The sequence below is a fragment of the Anomaloglossus baeobatrachus genome, chromosome 4 (genome assembly GCF_048569485.1).
Source record: "Anomaloglossus baeobatrachus isolate aAnoBae1 chromosome 4, aAnoBae1.hap1, whole genome shotgun sequence".
NCBI lineage: Eukaryota > Metazoa > Chordata > Amphibia > Anura > Aromobatidae > Anomaloglossus > Anomaloglossus baeobatrachus.
This window is the reverse complement of record NC_134356.1, coordinates 640,377,494-640,400,001: the sequence shown is the minus strand read 5'-3', so window position 1 is coordinate 640,400,001 and position 22,508 is coordinate 640,377,494.

The following is a 22,508-nucleotide window of genomic DNA, read 5'->3' as shown; positions in this document are numbered from 1 at the left end:
TGCAGAATGTGGTACGCAATCTTAGATCTACTTTTCCACTAAACACCAGTGCTGCACAGAGTGAATCTCAACGCTTTGTCATGGATAGGAGGAAATGGTCTTTTACTTGTCCACATCGGAGGGACCGAGGGATGGCTGCTGTGCTGAGATGGCGTTGAGTACGGTGTCCCTGCACAGTTGCACTTTTGGTCATATCCCAAAATGAGTTGAAAAAGGACAGATGCTGTTGGAAAGGGGAACAGGTGTGTTGGAAAGGGGAAAAAAGTTTTGGTCCGTGGATTTGGTGGTTAAGCAACTGTAACATTTGCTGAAGAAACACCATCTGTTACAGTGGGACTGGTAGATTTGGATAAAGTGGTATATAATCTGTGACCGCTATATAACGAAAATTAATAAGAAAAGAAAGAGAAAGGTATATATCCCCATCAGCAGTCAGTGTCCACCGTGCTCCCAGTTGGAAAAGGAGAGGTTGGCAACTGGAAGGTTTGGTGGAGGATACAGAGCTGTGTGGCTATGAAACTAATAGTAGCCTGAACCGAGTTAGACGCCATTCGGATCTGGAGACTGGGAGCCCTGTTAGCGTCACAGGGTCCACACGCCCACCCAGCCCAGGAACTCCCTGTTAACCACACAGGGGCCATTGAGTACGCTGACCGTGTGCGTAGGGGCCACACCTGTGGACAGCAGGCGCATCAGCAGCAGCAGGCCTGTTAATGCCACTGGGCTGCACAAGCAGGACTGGTAGGACAGGAGCTGGTCTTAACCGTTCTGCGTTACCAACTGTGGTGGTGGCCTGCATCGACACCCTATCCCTGCCTACCTCTGGCCTAAAGCCGCAATGGGTTCAACACATGGAGGTGTGCTCTTTCGGAGCATAATAGAAGACTGCGCACCTCCTTGTTGGCTCCAGCCCCTTTTATAACCTGGGTCCGCCCCAAACCAGGGTGAACCACAATGCACCTCCTGGAGACAAAAGTAGAGTGACACGTCATGAGTGGCATAACTAGCGTCCTATTTGGAAACGCAACTTCAATGATGACCTCATGGCTGCCATGACGCAAACACCTCACCAGTCATCGTCTGACCATCAATAATGCGGTGACAAGTCATAGGGGCGGGCCTCTGCAAGCCATTTGGGAGGACACCTGATGCTCTGTGGTCTATATGGGACCCCCACATCAGGGCCAGGGCCAAAGAGTTCATTACCGGACCTAGTCTCTGATGCAGTAAGTGCCTGAGCATGCTCAGTAGCATGAAATACAGTCTGAAAAAAGACTATCAGCTTTAGCATGGTGTCTAGGCACAAAACAGGACTTAGACCCGGCACGGAATGCAAGCACCTGTGCAAAGAGGCTTTTCACACTTAGTGTGGGAGCATGCGCTGTATCCCGAAAAGAAGACTTAGCGTCAGGAATAACACAGTCAGGCTGAGCATACTCACTAGGCGAAACACTGTAATTATGCTGCACCTGGGGTACATCGGCACACGCATGCGCACTAGTTGCCTCTCCACACTTAGACGTGGAGGGGAAATTGCTCTTGGAGATGCTGTCTATCAACAGAAGGAAAAGCTAAAGGAAGCCTGACTTTCTATCCCTCCGAATTATGAAATGCAGCAATGAATTCCATGAGTTTGCTATAACATTAGCGTAGCAAAATGTGCATGAGGGTGTCATGTAGAGGTGCTAGAAATAGCTTGTCACCAGTGGGGCACTAATGGAATACAACAGCCAGTTCTATGATGCCACTAAATGGCAGTATTTTGTGCTATCATTATAGCTTATTAAAAACAGAGCAGGAGGTTGTCATGCAGAGGTGCTGCACATAGATTTGCAGTAGTGTGACTAGACAAAAGTACAATAGCCACGTTTAGGATGCCACTAGGTACACTGAGTGTTTGCTAGTATAATGGCTGAGTTTAAAAAAGTTTGAGTGTGCAATGCAGGCAGACGTGCTGCAAATATCTTTACAATAGTGTGAATAGACAAAAGTCCAATAGCCACGTTTAGGATGCCACTAGGTACAGTGAGTGTTTGCTAGTATAATGGCTTAGTTATAATGAGTTGGAGTGTGCAGAGGACAGGAGGGTACAGTGGCAGGATTGTGGGGCTCTGGATAGAGGAATGGAAGCCTGCCTTTCTATTCTCTCCTAATGGTGAAATGCAGGGAGGAAATCCCTGACCTGGGCTACACAGACGCTGTTGCTGTTTTCAGGACCTTTCACCTATGGCTCTCTGACCCTGCCGGTTTGAGCCCTTAAAAGGACTGCTATAAAGTGCTCTCCCTAAGCTGTCTAACGCTGTGTATGCAGCGCATACAGCTGTATCGGCGATAGGACTCAGGAGGACGGAGCTGCGACAGTGATGTCTGACACCAAAGACGCAGAAGGCAGATAATGGCGTCCTGGAGGAAAATGTCCGGTTTTATAATGCAGGGACATGTGACATGGACATCCTATCACACTTGCCGTTGCTTCTCTGGCTCAAAGTCCACTTAGCTGTGTGTGTGTCTGGGATTGGCTGACATGCTGGCCCGCCCCACAAGACGCGCGCGCTTAGGGAAGGAAGACAAGAAAAAAAAAAAAAATGGCGATCGCCATTATAGAAACAGCAGTGATCTGAAGGCGCTGTTCCCGCACACTATACACTGAAATGTCATAATAGTGTGAGTCACAGAGTGACTTACACTATTACAGCAGAAACCAAGCTAGGATTTAGCTGGTTTTTTGCTGCTAGAACCGTTCTCGAACGTTTCTAGAACTATCGAGCTTTTGCAAAAAGCTCGAGTTCTAGTTCGATCTAGAACATGCCCCAAAATCACTCGAGCCTAGAACTGGAGAACCACGAACCACGAACCGCGCTCAACTCTAGTGATGACTCCTGTAGCTCATATGATTAAGATCCTGTAAGAAACAGCCGAGTGCTGCTTATTACAAAAGATAAGTTTTTCTCCCGATCTGAGCGATGAAGCTCTGATCGTGAGCAAGGAACCAGTGATCAGACAGCTGGACCTTATAGCCCCCTAGGGAGACTATTAAAAAAAAGTAAAAAAAAAGTATTAAATTTTATTTAAAAAAAAAATAAAACAAACTAAAAGTTTAAGTCACCTCCCTTTCGCCCCATTGAAAATTAAGAGTTAAAAAAATAAAAAATATACACACATCTGGTACCGCCGTATTCAGAAACGCCCGATCTATCAAAATATAAAAATCAATTAATCTGATTGGTAAACGGCGTAGCGGCAAAAAATTCCAAACCCAAAATTAAGTTTTTTGGTTGCCACAAAATTTGCGCAAAATGTAATAACAGGCGATCAAAACGTAGCATCTGCGCAAAAATGGTACCGTTAAAAACGTCAGCAAAAAATAAGCCAACATTGAGCCATAGATCACGAAAAAAGGAAAATACTATGGGTCGCGGAAAATGGTGCAAAACTTACGCCACTTTTTTCGGACAAGCTTCTGATTTTGTTTAACCCCTTAGATAGAAATAAACCCATACATGTTCGGTGTCTATGAACTCGCACCAATCTGAGTCCTCACACCGACACATCAATTTTACCATAGAGTGAACACAGTGAATAAAATATCTGAAAAACAATAGTGCAATCTCACTTTTTTTGCAATTTTTCCCCATTTGGAATTTGTTTGCCGTTTTCAGTACACCATATGGTAAAACTCATGGCTTCATTTAAAAGTACAGCTCGTTCCACAAAAAACAAGCCCTCACATGACCAGATTGACTGAAAAATAAAAAAGTTACGTCTATCAAAAGAAGAATGGCGGAAAAAAAAAGGAAAGCGCAAAATCGGCCGATCATGAAGGAGTTAAGGCAGAGGTGGGGATCCTCCAGCCCACGGGCAGTGTATGGCCCGTGATGACTTTTTGTGCTGACCCTGGGCACATTCCCGAGGACACCAGTACTCAGGTGGCAGCTGGGGCCTTGTTGGCTACCGGCCCTTTAAATCACAATGTGTTGGGCACATACCATTAGGTTCTCAGCATGCTGGCCTGTGTCGGTGAACTGAGGACATACTTTGTGATGTCCGAGCCCCAGCCCCTCCTGTGATGTATATGCTCCAATCCCTCCTGTGATGTATATATGCCCTCAACCCCTCCTGTGATGTATCTATGTCCACAGCCCCTCCTTTGATGTATATATGCCCCCAGTCCCTCCTATAATATATATATATGCCCCCGGCATCTCCTGTAGTTTATGTGCCCCAACATCTCCTGTGATGTATATATGTTCCCAGCCCCTCCTGTAATGTATATATGTCCCTAGCCTCACCTGTGAAGTATATATTCCCCCACCCCTTCCTGTGATGAATATATTCCCCCAGCCCCTCTTGTGGTGCATACAGTTAGGTCCAGAAATATTTGGACAGTGACACAAGTTTTGTTATTTTAGCTGTTTACAAAAACATGTTCAGAAATACAATTATATATATAATATGGGCTGAAAGTGCACACTCCCAGCTGCAATATGAGAGTTTTCACATCCAAATCGGAGAAAGGGTTTAGGAATCATAGCTCTGTAATGCATAGCCTCCTCTTTTTCAAGGGACCAAAAGTAATTGGACAAGGGACTCTAAGGGCTGCAATTAACTCTGAAGGCGTCTCCCTCATTAACCTGTAATAAATGAAGTAGTTAAAAGGTCTGGGGTTGATTACAGGTGTGTGGTTTTGCATTTGGAAGCTGTTGCTGTGACCAGACAACATGCGGTCTAAGGAACTCTCAATTGAGGTGAAGCAGAACATCCTGAGGCTGAAAAAAAAGAAAAAATCCATAAGAGAGATAGCAGACATGCTTGGAGTAGCAAAATCAACAGTCGGGTACATTCTGAGAAAAAAGGAATTGACTGGTGAGCTTGGGAACTCTAAAAGGCCTGGGCGTCCACGGATGACAACAGTGGTGGATGATCGCCGCATACTTTCTTTGGTGAAGAAGAACCCGTTCATAACATCAACTGAAGTCCAGAACACTCTCAGTGAAGTAGGTGTATCTGTCTCTAAGTCAACAGTAAAGAGAAGACTCCATGAAAGTAAATACAAAGGGTTCACATCTAGATGCAAACCATTCATCAATTCCAAAAATAGACAGGCCAGAGTTAAATTTGCTGAAAAACACCTCATGAAGCCAGCTCAGTTCTGGAAAAGTATTCTATGGACAGATGAGACCAAGATCAACCTGTACCAGAATGATGGGAAGAAAAAAGACTGGAGAAGAAAGGGAACGGCACATGATCCAAGGCACACCACATCCTCTGTAAAACATGGTGGAGGCAACGTGATGGCATGGGCATGCATGGCTTTCAATGGCACTGGGTCACTTGTGTTTTTTGATGACATAACAGCAGACAAGAGTAGCCGGATGAATTCTGAAGTGTACTGGGATATACTTTCAGCCCAGATTCAGCCAAATGCCGCAAAGTTGATCGGACGGCGCTTCATAGTACAGATGGACAAGGACCCCAAGCATACAGCCAAAGCTACCCAGGAGTTCATGAGTGCAAAAAAGTGGAACATTCTGCAATGGCCAAGTCAATCACCAGATCTTAACCCAATTGAGCATGCATTTCACTTGCTCAAATCCAGACTTAAGACGGAAAGACCCACAAACAAGCAAGACCTGAAGGCTGCGGCTGTAAAGGTCTGGCAAAGCATTAAGAAAGAGGAAACCCAGCGTTTGGTGATGTCCATGGGTTCCAGACTTAAGGCAGTGATTGCCTCCAAAGGATTCGCAACAAAATATTGAAAATAAAAATATTTTGTTTGGCTTTGGTTTATTTGTCCAATTACTTTTGACCTCCTAAAATGTGGAGTGTTTGTAAAGAAATGTGTACAATTCCTACAATTTCTATCAGATATTTTTGTTCAAACCTTCAAATTAAACGTTCAATCTGCACTTGAATTCTGTTGTAGAGGTTTCATTTCAAATCCAATGTGGTGGCATGCAGAGCCCAACTCGCGAAAATTGTGTCACTGTCCAAATATTTCTGGACCTAACTGTATATATATATATATATGTCTCAGCCCCTCCTGTGATGTATATATGCCCCAGCCCCTCCTGTCCTGTATATGTGCTCCAGCCCCTTCTGTAATGTATATATTCCTCCAGTCCCACCTGTGACATATATATGCCGCCAGCCTCTCCTGTGATGTATATATGCCCCCAGTCCCACCTGTGATGCATATATGACCCCAGCCTTTCCTGTGATGTATATGTGCCACCAACATCTCCTCTAATTTATGCGCCCCAGCCCCTCCTGTGATGTATGTGTCCCCAGCCCCTCCTGTGGTGTATATATCCCCAGGCCCTCTTGTAATGTATATATGTCCCCAGCCTCTCCTGTGATGTATGTGCCTCCAGTGTCTCCTATGTGATGTATATGATTTACCAATCTGTTGACTGCGCTCCAGACCGAGACAAACCTGGAAAAGGAGCGAGAAGCAACATGATCAATATCACCCAACATCAAAGCCGCACCAAAGAGAAGCAGCTCCAACCACCACAGTAGGGGTGTAGGGGTGAGTTAATTAACTGTTTGACCAATTATATTAGGTTAATTCTCAAGCTGATAATTTTTTGTGGCCCCCGAAGGTTGGTAGAAATTTCCAAATGGACCCCTGCAGAAAAAAGGTACTCACCCCAGATTTAAGGGAAGCAAAAATGTCACAAATCTGACTAAGGAATAATTATAACAAAGCTATAATATTACACACAGGTTGGGTTTACTTTGTATCAAATGAATTAGAAGATAAATTAATTTAAAGTGCAGTTCTGGGTGCATATTGCTAATCCCTGCCTAACTGTCCCTGTATACACTAGCATAGATAAAGGGATTATTTTTAAAGATCTTTTATCTTATGCTAATAAGCGAGGCGACTAGTCCCAAGGGCGTTAGTTCCTGCGCTCATTCCGCCCTGTTAGCATGAAAATCAAATTTCCGGCCAAAATCAAGCCAACCTAATTGATTTTTTTTTGCAGATTGGCTCATCCCTGGTATGAAAGATTTGAAGGTCTCAAATGAAGTACAATTTTAGTTAAAAAAAAACAAACAAAAAAAAATTACTGGACTGTGCAGAACGTCTTGTATCACCAGACATTGACATTGCATCAATTGAAACATGAATTCTATATTTATAATTTTACCCTGAAAGTTCCAGCGGAAACCCAAGTCCAGAACTGATCCCCAGGACGTAATTTGTCATCATAAAGCATTATCTTATTACCCTTGAGACTAGAATAAATCCTTATTATGACCCTATACTGGCAATCAACCAAATCCTTGAATCAGCTTCTATATTTTCTAATGTCTGGAAGTAAGGATATACTATGATATCATAATACTAATGTTTGAGCCACAAACCTGTTGACTTAAATAAGACTTAAGGGTACTTTACACGCTGCGGTATCGCTACCGATATCGCTAGCGAGCATACCTGCCCCTGTCGGTTGTGCGACATGGGCAAATCGCTGCCCGTGGCGCACAACATCGCTTACACCCGTCACACTACTTACCTGCCTAGCGACGTCGCTGTGACCGGCGAACCGTCTCCTTTCTAAGGGGGCGGTTCGTTCAGCGTCATAGCGACGTCACTAAGCGACCGCCCAATAGCAGAGGAGGGGCGGAGATGAGCGGGCCAAACATCCCGCCCACCTTCTTCCTTCCTCATTGCAGGCGGGATGCAGGTACGGTGAGTTTCCTCGTTCCTGCGGTGTCACACATAGCGATGTGTGCTGCGGCAGGAACGACAAACAACCTCGCTACTGACCAGACAACGATTTTTGGTGTTGGAGAGACCTCTCCAATACCAATGATTTTTACCTCTTTTGCGATCGTTTTAGGTCGCTCATAGGTGTATGCTGCGATGTCGCTAACGACGCCGGTTGTTCGTCACAAACACCGTCACCCCGACGATATATTGTTAGCGATGTCGCAGCGTGTAAACCACCCTTTAGGGTGCAATTCGAAATAGGCCCAAGAGGATGAGCCTATGTCCTAATACTTACAGTATAATAGATTAGTCAAAATTGTTTTTTAGACATAGTCATAAATTTGTCTATGGGCTGTTGGTATTGCTATCATTTATATAAAGCAGAGCTGCAATACCGGGCACAGCCATTAAGAAGAGTGGCGCTGTTTCCGGAAGAAAAGAAGACCTATGACACTGACCTCATGCTCTACTTTCATGCAATTTCTTTAGCATAATTGTCACTTGACATCAGGACATTGAATTGATTTATATTCCCTGATGAAAATATTTTAGCTTCTATCTTTTTACCTCTAAAATGTTTATATCCCAATTCGTTCCTATTTTGGGTCGGACCAATATGTTGAACATTTATTTGTGTCATAGGTAAATTTTCTAGTATCACATAAACTTTCACTGCCTATAATACAGCAGTTAGTAGTCCATGAAGCATTTACCAATTGCCATTAAGCTTATCTGATTTCCAAATTTGAAGGAGTACTCCTGGTCAAGGAAAAAAAATGTATAAATGATTTGAGAAGACAATATTTTGGACATTGAAATTTCAAAGTGTCTGACTGGCGATGGTTCCTCCATGTAAAATAAGCTTGAGAACTGAAAAAAGGCCAGCTGTCTTCCATAATATATAAATTAGTGGTGGTCTGAGACCAAAAAACCTCCTCGTTGTGATCTTCTCAAATGTTTATGACATATCAGATGACCATTTAGACTAAATCTTCTACTCAGAAATTGTCTGATTGTCACACTAGGTATGGGGAAGTACCAAGCGAGAGGCATAAGGTAAGGGAAGGGGACCCCTGCGTCTAGGGAAGGGGGAGATGGTGACCTCTGACCGAACCTATCGCTGGTCCCTGGGGTCCCTCATCACCCTAGATAGGTTCCACACCTATGTGCCAAGCCGAATACCTGACCCTAGGTATCCCTAGTGCTGGACCCTAAATAGGCAACATCATCAACCTCACTAAATGCTAAAGGAAGACACAAGGAGGACACACGGGGAAAAGTGCATGAACTACTTATCCACAGATGACTCAGGCAGGAGTTCAGCAAAGCTTCATACTAAAGATGAGAGCAAGCCACCTGCTTGCAACTAGAGCTAGAATGCACTGTATGATATCACCAGCGTAAGTCCAGGGGAGAAGAAGCACCAAGCGAGTACTGATCATCAGCAGGTGGATGGAAGGCGAGATCCTGCTGGGTCCAAATAGGAGAGATTAAAACCCAGCAGGAAAGCTACCTATACCAATGAATACTTACAACAGGAACAATAGAAAGCCATGGAGCATTTTGTGCAGCCACACGGTATGACCTTCTATTGCCAGAAACCATAAGACTGTCGGTCATCCATGACACACCCGTGACAATGATTTACTGATTCTCTGAGATGAGAGTACCACTGATTCTTAGTGAAGTTATAAAGTGTTATGGTCTTGCCAAGAATTGGGATATGCTCGAGTGGCATTGAACAACTTTAGTTACTGAATTCAAGAAAAAATGTAGAAAATCAGAAGGCACTCACCATCCATAAAACACATCGTTATTCAGAGTTACTGGATTCACAACTCAGAATTAATATGCACTGAGGCGTAGGGACCCTAAGCCGGTTCATAAAATCCCACCAGAGTCAGCTGTTCGTAGACACCCGTATTGCCACATAAATGCTTCTGTGGGTTACCTACAATATCTAGATGTCTATATTCATGATAGACATTTGACTTTTAGGATCGCTACTTCCAATAGGTGGCGCTGTGCTAGAGTTTGTCTCCTTTGCTGGACAAACAATTTGAATATTGCCCAGAGGGGCGTGGCAGCTATAAGTCCCCTTACTTCACTGGCAGCCAGACTGGCTTGCAAAGTCTCCTTAAGGAGTGTTCCCCCGTGGTCCCCACAAAGCTTCTCATGAGCCAGATCAGACACCCCATACTTTGCACTGACGAGGGGCAATCACCCCGAAACACCGTGTCTGCAAATTGGGATTCTGATCTGGCTTATATATCCTAGGTCATATGCAAAGGATTGTTAAAAATCCACATTTGACTTTTAGGATCGCTACTTCCAATAGGTGGCGCTGTGCTAGAGTTTGTCTCCTTTGCTAGACAAACAATTTGTATACTCATGATGAACAAGCAACCCAGGTCCATGTGGTGGCAAACCTGTAAGACTTGACATGGAATCCTTAAAGTAATAGGGTTTGAGATGTAATATCTCCATGATAGGATAACTCGAACAGTTGATAATACTTGGCACATTCAGTAGTGTAACCTGATTGATGAAGAGTAAAGACTCTGTGCACTAGAATTGATATAGTCTCTTTCATAAAATTCTTATTCTTTCACATTGAAGGGGTGTTTGGCCAGCCCTGAGAGTCCACTGGCTTGGCAAAACACGTTAGCGTGTAGCAACGGAACCAGAAAGTCAACATCGCCTTCCCACTGGTTCTGCTCAAACTTCAAATTTTTCAAAAACTCACTGTTTTGTGCCATCCATGCTATGGAAAAAAATTCTACCAACTCTCCATTGACAGACTTTTAGCAACCAACTATGTCCCACAATGCATCCAATACATCATTCAGCTAGCACTGGTGTCTGGCAGTAGGTCAATGAGATTTAGGCGGCAGAAACTAAGCAAAGGACATAGCACCATGATGTGTAAAATGTGAACAATCAAATGTTCTTTCCAAAAACTAAAAGAGTTATCACTCTGTGTACCGTATTTTCTGGATTATGAGACATACTTTTTTCTCCCCAAAACTGGGGGAAAAATGGGGCTGCGTCTTAAAATCCGGATATGCCTTACCGGGGCGTCGATGTTGGAACAGGGTCACAACAGGAGGCAGGGTTGGTGAAACTGAGAGCTCGGAGGTGGGGGTGTCACTCCTGTGGAGTAGCTCAAGAGGGTCACAGGACAGAGGATTGGTGATGACTGCGGGCCCAGAAGTTTCGTGGCGGTTGTCACTATTGATCTGCCGGCACGCTCTGTGCTCCATTGAACTGCCAGCGCTTGATGCGATGGACCTCAAGAAAATGGCCGTTGAGGCCAATCTGCGCATGCACCGCCTTCACAGCCATTTTCTCGAAGTCCATTGCGCAAACTGCCAAGAGTTCAATGGAGCCTGCAGGGCGCCGGCACATTAATGCCATGTGCCACTGCTGCAATAACCCACTGAAGGTCCAGACCTGAGCGGCTCGGCTGCTGCCGAGCATGGGGCGGCACAGCAACACTCGGACTTTGCATCAATATCTCACTAATGTTAGGTTATCGGTTGAACTCGATGGACTTATGTCTACTTTGAACCTTAAAAACTTTATAATAATATTTATTCACCTATATAGCGCCATTAATTCCATAGCACTTTATATACTTTGAAACTAATCAGAAAAGGGTGCAGGTCTACTAAAGGCCAACAAAAACATATCCAAGGTTTACATGTATTTGCAAGTCTTGTTTTTTCGTCTTTCGAGTTGGATTATCTAAAGAAGAGCCCATTGTGTTCAGCCTCCTGGTGACCATATGTCACTCCAGTCTTTCCTGTCTTCTGTTTGTATTTTCAGACTTCTCAATGGCCTGTTCATTTCGATAGTTGTGTCCATCCATCTTATTGTTGTCATTCCTTTTTCTTGAACTAATATTTTCTGCCTTCTCGAATGGGGTTTTTGTACACAGTCCACATGAAGCACCACCACCTTGCCCTTCCAGTATCGCTCTTGTTCCCGAACCTTGAACTTTTTTGTATACTGTAGATATCTCAGATCTTTCGCTGACACTAATTGCTACTGTGTCAATCGAGACTCAAAATTTTTCAAAACCTAAAAAGCAAGCATATCTGTGACGAGATTATCATCTCCTAGAAGCATACGTGACATGTGGTTATTACTGTACATCACCAATCACCTCGTCTGAGAACATCGGCACGATGACAAGATAGCCTGACATTTTTTGAACTTTTTCTATAATATCTTTCTGCCATCTCATGACAGCTAAAACATTAAGTTGTCTTGATATCCACTTTATATCGTAAAAATTTCATAGTCTACTTATTTTCCACAGTTTTTTTTTATTAAATTAGAACACGAAATCTTATGTCTGCATTTTTAATTTGTTATGCAAGTTTTCGAAACGTGAAACTAAGCAGTCATGTCTTAAGACGTTACAAACAGTAGTGTCTGTTCCTAAGTGCCGGAGAGTTATGTAAATGAAGGCTAGTCAAATAAACATATTCAGCTATGACATAAGGAGGCCTCTTAGCTTACAAGTATAGAAGCACTGGCTTTAGACAGAAAGAAATGTGTAGTGCTTCTCCGTGACCCTATTGTAGCATCTTGTATTTTGAGAGTAGGGTTTAATATTCAGATATGTCTCATTTATGCCAAACTGATGAGGACTTAAAATCGCAAACAAGCTTTCTAAAATTATGAGTTTTCCATGTGAATGTATTTCTGAGATCTACAGGTATGTGAAAGGTTCCTGTATGGTCCGCAAATGTTGTCCACTCCACATACTATCATATGGTGCCTCCGTGTGGCAGAGAGCCATAGAGTGTACCAGTTGCACCGTGCTCCGAATTCAAGGTAAACCCATTGCCAGTTAATTGATACCAAGAGGACTCAAGTTACTTCTCTTGTTTCATCATATATACACTGGAGATCAAAATTAGAGAACAATGTATGATCACTTGGTTTTTTCAGAAATAATGTAATCTACATTGATCAACATTTGAAGTTTTTTTGTAAGGGGTGCACCATGCCACTAGAAGAGTGTTTTACAAAAGATCCAAAGTTTATCAACATAAAACCTTTATTTTGCCCAAAATGTGATGATCATAATTAGAGAACAGCAATGACTGTAGCACAGAGAAAGATTATTAAATTTTCTGAATTTAACAACAGTCACCAATCAGTAGGACGTGTACAGGTCTTTGCTGTGAATAACTTCAGCACATCTGCGGCCACAGGACATCACTAGTCTCACACTGCTCTGGTGTGATTTTGGTCCACTCTTCTTCCAGTCTCTTCCACAGTTCTTTCATTGTTGTGGGTTTCTTGGCCATAACTTTGTCACCAAGTATTTACCAGAGGTTTTCTATTGGGTTTAGATCAGGACTCTGGGCAGCCATTTCATTGTTTCAATGTTTTCTGTTTCAAGGAACTGCTTTCCTCATTTTGCTATGTGACAGGGGGCATTGTTCTGCATGAAAATTGCTGGCTGATTGAGTGATGAACACAAGTAAGAAACCAGGTGTTGTTGAAGAAGGTTCTGATACACACTTGCATTCACTCTGCCATGTATCTGTATGAGAGGCCCAACTCCTGCTGCAGAAAATATTCCCCAAACCATGACACTTCCTTCACCACTTTTCACTGACTTCTTAACACACTTTGGATTCAGTCTTTCCCCAGTTTGTCGACGAATGTAATGTTTCCCATCAGACCCAAATAAATTAAACTTGCTTTCATCACTAAAATGAACTGTGGATCACTTCTCCTCTTTCCACACAACATGCTCCTCACCAAAGATGAGTCTTGCCTTTTGATTCTTTCTGCTAATGAGAGGTTTGGTGACTGCAGAGTGGGCTTTCAGTCCAAATGCTCTTAAACATCATGACACTGTATGACGAGACAGATCCTTATCGTGTTCAGTGCTGAACTGGCAAGCAATTTCAGTTGCAGTGCTGAAACGATTACCCATGGAGACTCTCCACATTATCCTATCCTCTCTTGCATTTGTCTTTCGAGGGCGACCAGCCTTCCTGTGGGACTTGAAAGAGTTTGTGATGTTGTAAAGATGTAATATTCTCATTCTATGAGGGGGTAAGTGCAAACCTGGATATTGGTAATGCAGCTGATGTGATTTATTTGAACTTTGCAAAGGCATTTGATACTGTACCACATAATAGCCTTATACTAAAGCTCCAGAAGCAAGGACTAGGGGACACAATATGCAACTGGGTAAGGAATTGGCTAAAAGATAGGAAACAAAGAGTAGTCATAAAGGGTACATTCTCTAAATGGGCTATAGTCAGCAGTGGGGTGCCGCAGGGATCTGTGCTTGGACCGATTCTTTATAATCTCTTTATTAATGACCGTGTGGATGGGATTGCTAGTACAGTGTCAGTCTTTGCTGATGACACCAAACTAAGTAGGATATTAAAAACTGACCTTGATAGTACAATATTACAAAAAGATCTGGATAAGATGTCAGAATGGGCAGATACTTGGCAAATGAGATTTAATGTTGATAAATGTAAAGTAATGCACCTAGGACGGAGTAATCCTATAGCTGCGTATACATTAAATGGAAGTAAACTCGGGACTACAGAACAGGAGAAGGACTTGGGTATTCTCATTACAAATAAGCTGAGCAGCAGCACTCAATGTCAGGCAGCAGCTGCTAAAGCAAACAAGATTTTAGGGTGTATAAAAAGAGATTAGATCCCGTGATCCCAACGTATTGTTACCCCTCTATAAATCACTTGTAAGGCCACATCTGGAATATGGGATCCAGTTTTGGGCTCCACATTTTAACAAGGACATTCAGAAGTTAGAGTGAGTTCAAAGGCGGCAACTAGATTATTACAAGGAATGGAGGCCGCCCGTATGATGAGAGGTGGAAAAAGTTAGATATGTTTAGCTTAGAAAAAAGACGTCTCAGGAGATCTCATTTATATGTATAAATACATGTGTGGTCAATATAAAGGACTGTCACATGACTTATTTCTTCCAAAGACAATACTAAGGACCAGGGGGCACTCACTGCGAGTGGAAGAAAGGTGATTCCGGCATCAAAATAGGAAAGGGTTCTTTACAGTTAGAGCAGTCAGACTGTGGAATGCCGACCACAAGAGGTAGTAATGGCCGACACTATAACAGCTTTTAAAAAGGGGCTGGATGATTTCCTCAGTACACACAACATTGTTGGTTATAAATGGGCGTCACGGTGGCTCAGTGGTTAGCACTGCAGTCTTGCAGCGCTGGGGTCCTGGGTTCAAATCCCACCAAGGACAATATCTGCAAGGAGTTTGTGTGTTCTCCCCGTGTTTGTGTGGGTTTCCTCCGGGTTCTCCGGTTTCCTCTCACACTCCAAAGACATACAGATAGGGACTTTAGATTGTGAGCCCCAATGGGGACAGTGTTCCTGATGTATGTAAAGCGCTGCAGAATATGTTAGCGCTATATAAAAAAAATAAAGATTTAAAGATTTGAAATGACTTAGTGACCAAATGTAGAACTGGTGGAGGAAGGTTGAACCAGATGGACCTAGGTCTTTTTTCAACCTAAGTAACTATGTAACTAAAATGAACTGTGGATCACTTCTCCTCTTTCCACACAACATGCTCCTCACCAAAGATGAGTCTAGCCTTTTGATTCTTTCTGCTAATGAGAGGTTTGGTGACTGCAGAGTGGGCTTTCAGTCCAAATGCTCTTAAACATCATGACACTGTATGACGAGACAGATCCTTATCGTGTTCAGTGCTGAACTGGCAAGCAATTTCAGTTGCAGTGCTGAAACGATTACCCATGGAGAGCCTCCACATTATCCTATCCTCTCTTGCATTTGTCTTTCGAGGGCGACCAGCCTTCCTGGGGACTTGAAAGAGTTTGTGATGTTGTAAAGATGTAATATTCTCAAAATCACAGACTTGGAACGTCCAACTTCTTTTGCTATGGCTGATAGGGTCACCCCTTTGGCTTTCATCTGGACAACCTGCTGCTGGAGGGTTTCAGTCATTTTAGAACAGCACACCATTTTTGCAAAGTCAGTGCAAACTGGAAAGTTAGGCTGCCAGTTACATAGGGTTTGTCAGATAATTAAGGAAATTAGCACCAGGAACCAGATTAACACAAATCACTTGCAGGGATCTGAATGTGTTCTCTAATTTTGATCAGTGTTTTTTCACATTTATCTCATTTCCATGTTTATTATGTGCTTTTGAAAAAATTAAATTTATGGAAAATGCTTAAAATACTGCGAGTTTACCCATGTTAGGATATAATCACATAGGGTGACACAATAACCACAACATTTAGGAAATTGTGTGTTGTGCTCTAATTTTGATCTCCAGTGTGTATATAACATATAAAAAAAACTAATAAATGTTGAAACAATTATTTTTTTAAAATAAAAATATATATCTGTGTACATGTAAGAACCCACAAAATACAGTAAAAAATATTGTGAACTGGAAACAGAAAAAAAAAAATCCAGAATTGTTTTTTCAGGTATTCTACCGTTCAAAAAAAAATAAATCATATTTACTAACCATGAGATTAAAAATAAGTCAAAATTTATACAAAATATGTCTGATATGTTTCCAGGATTAGGATATCTTTACCAACCTAGTTATAAAAAAAGGATGGCTGATGAAATACAGGGAGGCCAAACATGAAAATTCTTGGAGTCTTAAAAGGCATTGGCCTGCAAACAATATTTATGACCTATCCTTTTATTCAGTCTTTCCGGCACTAACAGAAATGGTGCTCAGGAGGAATGCCATATGTGACCACCTTCCCATTGAAGTGTGGGTATGGGAGCCCAGTTCTCATGATCCATGAGGATATATTATATTATTTGTGGGTCTGTAAGAAGGTCTTAGGCCCGTATGCCCCCCATTAAAAACACTGGTCAATGTTAAACTATAATAAAGGGAACTGTATTTATGTATGTAATGTGTTCCGGCCTCGAGTGTTAGTGTGGACGTCTAGTGGCCAGTTTGTGGTACTGCAACCTGGTGAAAAGGTTAGGTTCTGCTAGCGACAGGGAGAGTATAGGCAGTAAATAGTTAAACTCTGTGCGAAGCCCACAGGTGGAGGAACCAGCTGCAGGGCACAGCCTGACTCCATCCAAGTTTAGTCATTAGTAGTAGAAAGTAGAGAGTAGAGAGATGTACTTGTGTGTGGGAAGTATAGCAAGAAGGAGAAGAGTGCAATCCAGTCAGATACCTTAGGCCAAAAAAAATGGGTGCTTGTGGCATTTATAATTTGACCTGACCCTCAAGGTTACCCTGGGAGTAGACCACACGGCAAAGACTATAGTTGGGGATGGGTAGAGGGTCACCTCCATTCGCAAGTTATGAGTACCAGGCCCGAATTCTAAAAATGATTCCTGGGTTGCAACTGACTCTTGTGGTACTAGCCCTAAAGTGGAGGTTTGGCAAACAGGTCAGCTCAGAATCACTGGAAGACGAGCCTTGTCCGACAATGGTCAAAAACGTTATACAGAACGGGTCCCTGTGGGTAGGATGAGACTAGGGCCATGTGGGACTCTACGACTTTACTGTGTGAAGCCGTGGTGCCAGACAGTGAGGAGGAGGATACTCCAATCGTAGCTATAATACCAGGAACAGCCTGCAGTAAAATTGTCGTGCCTTGAAGATAAGTGTACCGTACCGAAAATGTTCAAGTGTTGTGCCCACAGTAATGATGTGTCAAAAATACTGTGCGTAACTGATGGTAAAAGACTTTTGAGAAAGAAAGCAGAATCTCTATCTGTAAATCACCAGCGGAAAAATCATGGTCTGCGTGATAGCCTAGCTACAGGTATGGCTTGCACACACAAAGACCACACACCCAGACGGGATCACAGAGATAATCCCTTTTCTCTTGCTTTGTAGAGGTGGCCAGGGCGTGGACCATCGAAGGAATACTGCCGAGAAGCCGAAGTATCCCTTTGCCAGCGACTACTGCCCCTCACCACTTCCACATCAGGTCAACCCCTTTAAGAGTCTTAAAATATCCTCAGTTTTTACCTTCCCATAGTCCACCAGTCATATCTTTAATTATCACTGTACAGCTAAGACCTTGTTTTGGTTCATTTCAAAAAAGGAAGCAACGAACCAAAGGTAAATTTATTCTAGAAATGTCAGAGTTCACCCTTTCCATCTTGTCAAAAATTCAAGATCAAATCCAGATTTCCTTTTGAAGCAAAAAAATGAAAAGCCCATAAAAATGTGCAAAAAGTTCTGTCACTATAGACTGTGAATCATTACATTCTGTATAATCATCTCCTGGGAAGAACATTCTATAAAGTCCTATGTGTACGGTCTCCGAGATTGACGTTACGCAACAATCACACTCTTCAGAATTGCTCTGGGAACTCTCATTAGGTATAAATAGCCCATTGAGGCCGGTATTTTTTTATTCCTCGGCATATACGATCCCTCTCAGTACTGGTACAGTGATACCTGGGCTTGCGGTGAAGGGTGAAGGCCAGTCATGCAATCACAGCAGATGCCAAACTCCCAATGACTTCTTCCAATGTCCTTACATTTTCAAGAAAATGTCTTTTCCATAATCGCACTGCGGGGTCAACTTCGTTCTTAAACAGTCTTCCTTACACAAATAAACCTCCTTACATGCATGTAAATACATAGTAAATGAACGCCTTCAATTACTTAAGTTACTGAGAAAATAAGGGTTTAACTTGTGGTAGAAAGGGATTCCCAGACATTTCCATCCTACAGTAAAAAAAAAAATCACTTACATTTTTTAGTTCTTTTTTTTCTTAATTCGATTCAGCAATTTTTTTAGTTTCAACATTCTTTTATTGAGTCGCACAGAGTAATAACAAGTAAATCCATATAGTGCAATATTACAATTCTTGATACTATTACATTGTTCATAAGTCTAGACATCTCCAACAAGCGGAGTCAATTCACAAAGATATCAATAATTTCTAGTATGAGGTTATGCTACTTTAGTTTTCAAATTGCTGAACAGCTCAAGTCCAAAAGTTTAAGTAACCCTCAGCAATTTTTTTAAGTAAAATTTTTTCAAGGTAAGATAAATGAGAAGAAAAATGGCTTCTTACAGCTCCTCAGGTATTGTAGCTCCATATTAAAATAAATCAAAATTATTCCGAAAGAGAAAAGTTGAATTTTTTTCAAAATGGTTTCCAAGGATGACTTATTGTCCCTAATTTATCAAGTCTGGCATTTCTTATCAGTGGTGTGGGCCTTCGATGCTCTCACTGGCCCAAATTCATTAAGTCTGGAGTTTCTTATCAGTGGCGTGTGTCTTAAGGATGGAAGTATTTGTACATCACTTTTTCGTGGAAATTTTGGATGTAAGTAATATATTCCATGGGTTGTCAATCAAGAATGTGATGAAATCAAGGCATCCTTCTTGCGAACCTGTCCAGAGAAAAAGAATATCATCAATGTATCTGTACCAATGGTGTACCCGCGTGCGAAAAGATGGTAAAAGTCGCAGGTGTGTCTCCTCCGACCAACCTAAAAAAAAGGTTGGCATAAGAGGGCACTATCATATATGACTAAAGGTCTAGGGAAATATATATAAGGTTCAATTAGCAAAGAAGTTTTTCCCATAACAAATATGTATTAAATATAAAACCAACAGGTGGTAGTCCCACTCTGGACAGAAAGATGAAAAAGAATTTTTTGAGTACCAATTTGTCCCAATTGATGGGTTAGGATTATCAAACATCCAATACTCCTTGGCTCTGAATATCAGGGACAAGGAAGGATTGTATATGATTTAACAAATTGATACAATTCAAAAGTACAGGCGCTGTAACATATACATGGAAAAACCGTCCATATATCACGAAACAGGACTCCTCCATGCAGATCTTCTCCAAGTTATCTAGGTTCTTTGGGTGTCTCATGTGGACTTTAATCTTGAGCTCCTTCCACAAGTTTTCAATTGGGTTAAGGTCAGGAGACTGACTAGGCCACTGCAACACCTTGATTTTTTCCCTCTTGAACCAGGCCTTGGTTTTCTTGGCTGTGTGCTTTGGGTCGTTGTCTTGTTGGAAGATGAAATGACGACCCATCTTAAGATCCTTGATGGAGGAGCGGAGGTTCTTGACCAAAATCTCCAGGTAGGCCGTGCTATCCATCTTCCCATAGATGCGGACCAGATGGCCAGGCCCCTTGGCTGAGAAACAGTCCCACAGCATGATGCTGCCACCACCATGCTTGACTGTAGGGATGGTATTCTTGGGGTCGTATGCAGTGCCATCCAGTCTCCAAACGTCACGTGTGTGGTTGGCACCAAAGATCTCGATCTTGGTCTCATCAGACCAGAGAACCTTGAACCAGTCTGTCTCAGAGTCCTCCAAGTGATCATGAGCAAACTGTAGACGAGCCTTGACTTGACGCTTTGAAAGTAAAGGTACCTTACGGGCTCGTCTGGAACGGAGACCATTGCGGTGGAGTACGTTACTTATGGTATTGACTGAAACCAATGTCCCCACTGCCATGAGATCTTCCCGGAGCTCCTTCCTTGTTGTCCATGGGTTAGCCTTGACTCTTCGGACAAGCCTGGCCTCGGCACGGGTGGAAACTTTCAAAGGCTGTCCAGGCCGTGGAAGGCTAACAGTAGTTCCATAAGCCTTCCACTTCCGGATGATGCTCCCAACAGTGGAGACAGGTAGGCCCAACTCCTTGGAAAGTGTTTTGTACCCCTTGCCAGCCTTGTGACCCTCCACGATCTTGTCTCTGATGGCCTTGGAATGCTCCTTTGTCTTTCCCATGTTGACCAAGTTTGAGTGCTGTTCACAAGTTTGGGGAGGGTCTTAATTAGTCAGAAAAGGCTGGAAAAACAGATAATTAATCCAAACATGTGAAACTTATTGTTCTTTGTGCCTGAAATACTTCTTAATACTTTAGGGGAACCAAACAGAATTCTGGTGGTTTGAGGGGTTGAATAATAAATGACCCTCTGAATAAACTTTTCACAATTTAAAAAAAAAATAAAAAAAGAAATAACATTCTTTTTTGCTGCAGTGCATTTCACACTTCCAGGCTGATCTACAGTCCAAATGTCACAATGCCAAGTTAATTCCGAATGTGTAAACCTGCTAAATCTGCAGGGGGTTGAATACTACTTGTAGGCACTGTATTGGCCCCAATGAGTTTTTCAAAATTTTTAAAGGAAATATTCATTTGTGGCTCAGAAATTTAGTGCCATCTTTGGACTAGAGAAGGATTAACAGTAATCTGATCCAGAATATTTATGGGTCCTTTAATCATAGCTAGAGAATAAATGAACAACAGTAACACAATGGAGCAATTTTATCAAGTGAAATGCACCATGATCATGTCTTAATTTGAGCCAAGTACATTTATTGTGCATTTTGGGCACTTTTTATAACCTATTTGGCATGGAGGCATAGCCTATTGGAGAGAAGATATTTTTAGTTGGTCAAGGGGACGCAAAAGGGAACACCATTGGAACACCATGCACCATGCACCAAAATCATTGCCACAATTAGGTCAACTAATAGGTGATGTAAAGCTAGACTAGACCATCTAAGGAGGGACCAAATGTTTTGACACATTTTAAGACTGTCTAGTCTAAGTTTACAGTGTCTAAATATTAGACTGTTTTAGTAACCCAATGACTTTGACCAACGGTTATCTAACACGTCTTTTTGGGAGTGGTGCCATCATTTTATGATCTTCGTCTCTCTTCGCTCTCAGGATTTGTGAGATTGTGAGAATGTAGGCGAAAGTGCGCTCACTAAATCTCCATCCTTTTTCTTTTAATAAGAATCTGTCACCTGGTTTTTGTTTCCCCATCTGAGAGCAGCATAATGTAGAGAGATAGACCCTGATTCCAGCAATGTGTCACTTATTGAGCTTTTTACTGTCATTTTGATAAAATCACTGTTTTCTCTGCTGCAGATCTAGCAGTTATAAAGAGATCCTTAATATGCTGGACTACCTACATAATGCCAAGTAGTCCTATTATGATAATCTCCTGCTAATTAAACAATGATTTTAGCAAAACTACACTGTGCAGCCCAGTAAGTGACACATCGCTGGAATCAGGGTCTCTTTTCCTTCATCATGCTGCTCTCAGATTAGCCGGCAAAAACTTTCTTGACAGAGTCCCTTTAAGTGCTACTTAAAATTCTCTATATACAGTCATATGAAAAAGTTTGGGCACCCCTATTAATGTTAACCTTTTTTCTTTATAACAATTTGGGTTTTTGCAACAGCTATTTCAGTTTCATATATCTAATAACTGATGGACTGAGTAATATTTCTGGATTGAAATGAGGTTTATTCTACTAACAGAAAATGTGCAATCCGCATTTAAACAAAATTTGACCGGTGCAAAAGTATGGGCAAGGGTCTAGTAGAGGCACTCACTCGTTGGAGGCCCTTATTCCTCTGGGCCTGTAGTACTTTATTTCACCTGTGGTGGTGCTGTAGGGAAATGTAACACTTCCTTCCTAGATTACAGCTGATTGCTGGGAATCTCATTAGAATAATACCTTATATTAAATATATAAAAGGGATTGTGCAAAGTACAGAAGTTCTCAAACCTCACAACATTGGTGCATCATATAGACAACACAATATACATGTGTCATCGAATTTTTGGAGTACAGACTAGACTGAGAAAAACAAGACCACATATTAGGTTACATAACAAGTGCTTTCAAGAATTAGGGCTTTGGTTATGCCAAATATTTTCTGCAATTGGCCTTCTGAAGCTGATACACGCATTGTCTGTTACTGAGAAGGCTGTGATTATCTTGTATGGG